General features: G+C 37.5%; 1 non-coding gene across 1 annotated transcript; it reads left to right on the top strand.

Annotated features, from left to right (window-relative positions):
• The first annotated feature begins 547 nt into the window (after nt 1-547).
• LOC116594630 lies at nt 548-678 on the top strand. Its single transcript, XR_004287337.1, has one exon. It is a non-coding gene; the product is annotated as a U11 spliceosomal RNA (small nuclear RNA).
• Nucleotides 679-7,165: the final 6,487 nt, after the last annotated feature.

Here is a 7,165-nt window from a genome sequence, read left to right as displayed (position 1 = left end):
ATTGAGGGTAGATAGCAAATTACCTCATGTACATACCTTGGAACACTAGGACTAAATTAGTTTAGAAAAATCATTAGGGTCTAGATAAAGCTAAGATTCTTGTTTCCTAGGAACAAAGGAATAATAACGCAAATTTTAATACATTATGTCTAAAGCCTACATGGCCAGAGGTATGACATAATAAATCTGTGTTTAAATTTTAAATTGGTTTCCAATAAATAAATAAATAAATTGGTTTTCAAAAGTATTTTTACAGAGCTAAAACATGACATAGACATTTTGAACATCAGACGAAACTACTTGTATGTGTATATCTTCTAGACCTCGCACCAATATCTGGTCTAAAGAAAATGTTGAATAGGGTACCTGGGTGGCTCAGTGGGTTAAGCCTCTGCCTTCGGCTCCGGTCATGATCTCAGGGTCCTGGGATTAAGCCCTGCATCAATCTCTCTGCTCAGTGGAGAGCCTTCTTCTCTCTCTCTGTCTGCCTGTCTCTGTGCCTACTTGTGATCTCTCTGTCAAATAAATAAATAAAATCTTATAAAAAAATAAGGGCTGCTGTTGTGAACGGCACACGTAGGGCAGCTCTATTGCTCTACATGCAGAATTGACATCAATAGATTTCGGAATAATTTTTTGGTACCTGGGCAGCTGGTGATTGTTGGTTCTGGCACCCTTCTTTTAAGTAACCAAGGAAATAGAAAAACCCATCCTAAAATTCAGATGGAATCTCAAGAGACCCCAGATAGCCAAAATACTCTCATAAAAGAACAAAGCTGGAAGACTACACTTCCTAATGTCAAAACTTCCTACAAAGCTACAATGGAACTGAGGCTGAGACAGAGACCGATCTAAGTTCAAGAAGCCAGCATGACTCAGATCTTCTCCTCTTTGACTCCAAAACCAGAAATCCAGCCTTTTGGTTTGGTCTTGGTGGTGGACAGTAGATGAAGGGGGGTCTGGGGTAGGGGAATAAGTGATTCCTTGAATTGAATCTAGATTCAACCCAGATTTTTTTTCCCCACCTACTGGCAGGACTTCCTCCTATCTCTCTCTGCCTCTTTTTCTGATTCACTCCCCATCTGTTAGTGGGCCCTGGCTTCTGAAAATGTGATATAGAGGATAGGGTAAGCTGTGGGGGTGGGGAGGTAGACACAAAAGTGTGGGCAGTCCTTAATAAAAATTTTTTGAGAGTTCTCCAAAAAAAAAGTTGAATAATGACTTATTAAAATAAAAGAGAAAAAATATTTACAATTCTAGAAAAAAATTCACCCTTATTTAACCTTCCCTTTTCTAAACTATGTATTTTAAGTATTAAGCACAGTCATTATTCATATTAATTTTGCTTTTGGTCTCTCAGGACCCAAGAAATAAAAACTGTAGGAAAAAATTTGAGAGAGAAAGGCAAGACTTTAGGAAGATAAAAATAGAGTGAGTCAGATTTTTCTTCCAGAAAGGCGTATTTGTGTTCTTTCTCTAAGCACACCATTTGTTGAAGGCCCAACTCCAGAATTTGCAGCACCCAATAGAAAATGAAAATATAGGGCCTTGTGTAAAATGATTAACATTTACAAGACAAGCACAGCAGAGCATGAAACCAAGTGTGAGGTTCTCAGCTTGGGGCTGCGTGTGACTGCCTAAGTTGCACGCCCATGAAACCTACTTCTTAGGTATTTTCCATGTAATTGCTTCTGATTGTGAAATGGCTGGTCAATTCTTTTGCCTTCTTCCATTTTAAAACCACACTAGCCCTTATTAGAAAGTAGATGAATATTGAGAAGAATACTAAACATGTTCATAATTTTTTATGTGAAAGAAGAAAAATGTTACAATACATTTGGAGAGTTTATTGGTTGGCAGATATATTCAAGAAAATTATCTTTGGTTAATTCCTTATAAATACTGGCTGAAGGGGCGCCTGGGTGGCTCAGTGGGTTAAGCCACTGCCTTCGGCTCAGGTCATGATCTCAGGGTCCTGGGATCGAGTCCCGCATCGGGCTCTCTGCTCAGCAGGGAGCAGCCTGTTTCCTCCTCTCTCTCTCTCTCTGCCTGCCTCTCTGCCTACTTGTGATCTCTCTCTGTCAAATAAATAAATAAAATCTTTAAAAAAATAAAAAAAATAAAAAAATAAAAATAAATAAATACTGGCTGAAGTAAAGCCAATGATAAACTTCCTAGTTGAATTGATGTCAGTTGCTCTGTAATCTACTTATTTAGATAAAATTATTTAGCCCTTATCTATTATACTTAAGACAGTATTTTATCTAATATCACCGCAATATGGACTAAGTTTTGTTAAGTACCCACTGACAAATTGAGCCCAATTAAATGTAATAAAGAAATGAACACTATAATATTTACATGCAAACTGTTAAATTTGAGCACCGGCAGAACATGTGAGTAAATTGAGAGTGACTATAGGTCACTACAGAAAATTATATCAGATTTATTTTAAATTAACATAGGAAAACTATCACTATGGCCCATAAAAATAAATGTGATGTATATCTGTAATAAGTTATTAATTTCATAATTAAAATGTCAAAAACAGACCCATATACAGTGCACTGATTTGTTTTTTCCTATTTAATATACAACAATGGGTATATGCATGGCACAAAAAAAATGAGGGATCATAATTGAAAGCCAGAGTCCTAGCCCAGTCTAGGATTACTTCTCACCAATCTGACTGTTACCTCCATATCACTGAATAACATGGTATGTGTTCTTTATTTGTCCTTAGAAATTTTCTCATGAATTACTGCTAGGATGGCTAAGAGTGCAGATCAAATTCAACATCCTGTCCCTACTCGTATCTTCTTTTTTTTTTTTTTTTAAAGATTTTATTTATTTATTTTGACAGATAGAGATCACAAGTAGGCAGAGAGGCAGGCAGAGAGAGAGAGAGAGAGAGAGAGAGAGGAGGAAGCAGGCTCCCTGCTGAGCAGAGAGCCCTATGCGGGGCTCGATCCCAACACCCTGGGATCATGACCTGAGCTGAAGGCAGAGGCTTTAACCCACTGAGCCACCCAGGCGCCCCCCTACTCAGATCATGGTAATTTTTTTTTTATTTCTGGGATATTTCGAAGATACATTGTAACTTCTATTTTTTGCCCTAAAGTTTACATACTGCCTCTTGATTTGCTTCTCAGATGAAGAAAATTTCTCCGTCCGCAGTTCTTTCTCCTTCCCATCAATCCTTTTCTGGTAGTTATAATCTTTGCTTTCATGTTGTCTAGACTGATTAAAATTTATACTGCTGAATATTGAAGTTTTCAGCCAAGATGAAACACAATAAACATTAAAATTCTATGACTTAGAACCATGCTACTTGCATAGGCAGCAGTGTCCCGATGCCAAACTTGTATGTTTGTGGTCAGTGTCCTAGCTCTGAGCTGCTCAAGAATGGAACTCACATCTTGTTGATATGGATTCTGTCTTCTTACTCATCATCAAGGTCTTGAAAGTGTGATTTGTTACAGTTATTTTATATTCGAATCAGGTTTGTCTTGTTTGTCTTTGAAATAGAAATAGAATTTCTATTTCTCACCTTTACGCTGTTCTTATTGACTGAAGTAATGTGAGCTTTCTTCAACGTGGACTATTTATTCCGTATATATTTTTTGGTATCTAATCAGTTCCATTTCTTCAAGGCTATTCTTCTTTAGATGTCACTCAGCTTATGTTCTTATTTTAATGTTGTATTTCAAGGTTTCAAGGTCTCCTTTCAATGTTGTACATAAGGTCTCCTTAATGCACATACCAAGTTACCCTTTCCATTTTGCTGGAACTCTAGGTGAACTTCACTATTGTGGGTATAGCTTTCCTTTATTTTACTTTCCACTTATATTTCTCTTGTTAATATGTTCAGACAACATCCTTAAAAAGAAACAAAGATCGGAAAAGAGGCAGGCAGATAGGAAGATAGAGCGTGGAAGACACAGGAGGAGAGAAAACATAGGAGGTGAAATTTCCCTGGTGGTCTTGGTAGACAGAGAATTTTAGGTTCCAGATCATATTTTACAATCAAAATGTCAAAGACACACCACAACTTTATTTGTAGATCCACTCTGATGAAAATCTGATGCAGTTTTTTGTATTTTGTCTCCAGAGACTTAATGCTCTGCATTTTAAAGTTATGTATCAAGGAGAAGATTGATTTAGTTATATTTTCCACCTATTCTGAGGGGCACTGAGCAGTCCCTTTTATTGTGAAGTTTGTGGGGTGTTTTTCCCCTCAGCTTTTATCAATGACTTCTCTTCCTGCTGTGGGTATTTCTCCTTCTCCATTTTTTTCCTCTCTTGTCCACAGCTCAAGTTCATGCCATTCTTATATGGACACTATTGGAACACTGCATTAGGCTGCTTTTCTCTCAAAATCAATCTCTTAGTCTTTTTTTTAAAACTCTGAATAAAGTTTTATTTTTTTCCATTTTTCAATGTTTTAAAATTTTTAAAAAAGATTTTATTTATTTATTTGACAGTCAGAAATCACAAGTAGGCAGAGAGGCAGGCAGTGAGAGAGGGGGAAGCAGGCTCCCCGCTGAGCAAGGAGCCTGATGTGGGGCTCAATCCCAGGACCCCAGGATCATGACCTGAGCCAAAGGCAGAGGCTTTAACCCATTGAGCCACCCAGGTGCCCCTGTTTTAAAATTTTTTAATTTACATCATGAGTATACAATTTTAAAACTCTCTTCCCCACCCCATCCTACTTTTTTCATAGTTCATTTTGTAAGATATTGTGGTGTTATATAACCAGTACATTCTTGAATCAGTCTGAAAATAGGAATTTGAAATGCTTAAATATTCTCTTGAAGCCTGCAATTCTCATTGTTTTCATTCCTTTCATGCTATTAGTTCTTCTTGGTCATTCCTTACTCTGCTGCTGATTTGCATCATGCGTGTGGCAATAAGAAGATAATCACCTTACACCAGTTAGAATGGCCAAAACTAACAAGACAGGAAGGACGTGGAGAAAGGGGAACCCTCTTACACTGTTGGTGGGAATGCAAGTTGGTGCAGCCTCTTTGGAAAACAGTGTGGAGATTCCTCAAGAAATTAAAAATAGAACTTCCCTATGACCCTGCAATTGCACTCCTGGGTATTTACCCCAAAGATACAGATGTCGTGAAAAGAAGGGCCATCTGTACCCTATTGTTTATAGCAGCAATGGCCACGGTCTCCAAACTGTGGAAAGAACCAAGATGCCCTTCAACGGACGAATGGATAAGGAAGATGTGGTCCATATATACTATGGAGTATTATGCCTCCATCAGAAAGGATGAATACCCAACTTTTGTAGCAACATGGACAGGACTGGAAGAGATTATGCTGAGTGAAATAAGTCAAGCAGAGAGAGTCAATTATCATATGGTTTCACTTATTTGTGGAGCATAACAAATAGCATGGAGGACATGGGGAGTTAGAGAGGAGAAGGGAGTTGGGGGAAATTGGAAGGGGAGGTGAACCATGAGAGACTATGGATGCTGAAAAACAATCTGAGGGGTTTGAAGTGGCGGGGGGTGGTGGGAGGTTGGGGTACCAGGTGGTGGGTATTATAGAGAGTACGGATTGCATGGAGCACTGGGTGTGGTGAAAAAAATAATGAATACTGTTATGCTGAAAATAAATAAAAAATGAATTTAAAAAAAAAGATAATTTAGATTCTGGGAGCAGCATCTACCATAGGTCTCTAATTCTTTCAGGAATTGTGATAAATTTCTGTTGAAGCATGTAGTTCTCCACTGACCTGGGTAAAGTCTGTCCTCTGGGTAATCTCTGTCCTCTATGGAATCCAAAATGGCCAGATACAGGATACGTATGGGACCAAGAGTGTGAATGGAGGCATGTCACTGATTCCACTTGTTCCATATACAGACTTCCTAGAAACCACTTTCAATCCCTGCTCCCCCGACACCCACGCTTCCTGCCTGTCTTGCTTTTTTCTAGAGCTGGATCCGGGAGCCTTTCCAGGTGACCTGCCTGGCCACTTCCTCCTCTGCTTCATCAGTAAAGAAGTGTTCACCATCTCTATTCTCCCATAAATAGATTTAATTCTGTTTCCCACTGTGCTCCCCATCCCTAGCTCACTCATACATCCCCAGATTTCTTGGCTGTGACAAGTACATTTAATGATTCTTATTTTTAAATGGGTTGATGATGGATATGGGTTCAATATATGTGCTCTTCAACAATTATCTTTGTTCCTATTTTATCCATTCTTCTTTGGAATCTTCACTTTCTATTTTTTGATGAACTTTATTATTTTGAAGCTACTGCCTATTTAGAAATGGAACAGTAATTTTCAATTAAGTAATTTTTAAAAAAATGTATTACTTGTTCTGTCACCATTTCTTCTTAAATCTCTTGTTTTCATTCTGGGCTTAGTTTTGTCTTGACATAAACCATGTGTAATACTTTCTACCATATTGTCCAGTAGTAAACTTTCTTGTGCATTCTTCTCTCTGGGAATGCTCTTTGTTCCCTTCGTCTTGAATGATACCTTAGTGGCATATGAGCACCTAGATTGTTATCACGGAGCACATGGGAAACGTTCTCTAGGGTCTGGTCTGTATGGTAAACATGAATCCTGACATTGATCCAGATTTTTGTCATGTCATGTTTATAATTACTACCCTTTCCCTCTGCTTTAATATTCTTTGCTTTAATTTTCTCCTTTTTTTAGTATAATGTACATATATAAGGCGTTCTCACCTATGTGTGTGTGTTTGTGTGCATGCATGTGTGTATGGAAAAAGAGAAATACATGTATCTCCCTATATATATATATATTTATGGAGAGAATAACTTAAGCTTCCTTAATGTATTAATATCTTTCAAAAGTTCTAGAAAATTATTAATTATTTCTTTTAATACTGCTTCCCGAAATGTTCTTATTTCATTTTGTTGAATTTATACTATGATTTTCCATTCTATGGTGTCTCATCCCTTTTTTTCCTATTTTTTTATGTTCTTTTAGAAATAATAGTTATTAGATGTGATGGAACCACCAGCTACTAATACAGTAGTAACTGCATTGCAATATATAAATGGATAAAATCAATATATATATATACACACCTTAAACTTCTGCAATGTTGTATGTTGAATAAATGTAAATGAGTCTGGGGGAATCCCTATGGGCTGTGCTGAGGTCAGTTGGTCC

The sequence above is a fragment of the Mustela erminea genome, chromosome 6 (genome assembly GCF_009829155.1).
Source record: "Mustela erminea isolate mMusErm1 chromosome 6, mMusErm1.Pri, whole genome shotgun sequence".
Classification (NCBI taxonomy): domain Eukaryota; kingdom Metazoa; phylum Chordata; class Mammalia; order Carnivora; family Mustelidae; genus Mustela; species Mustela erminea.
This window is presented reverse-complemented; position numbering and strand designations above follow the sequence as displayed.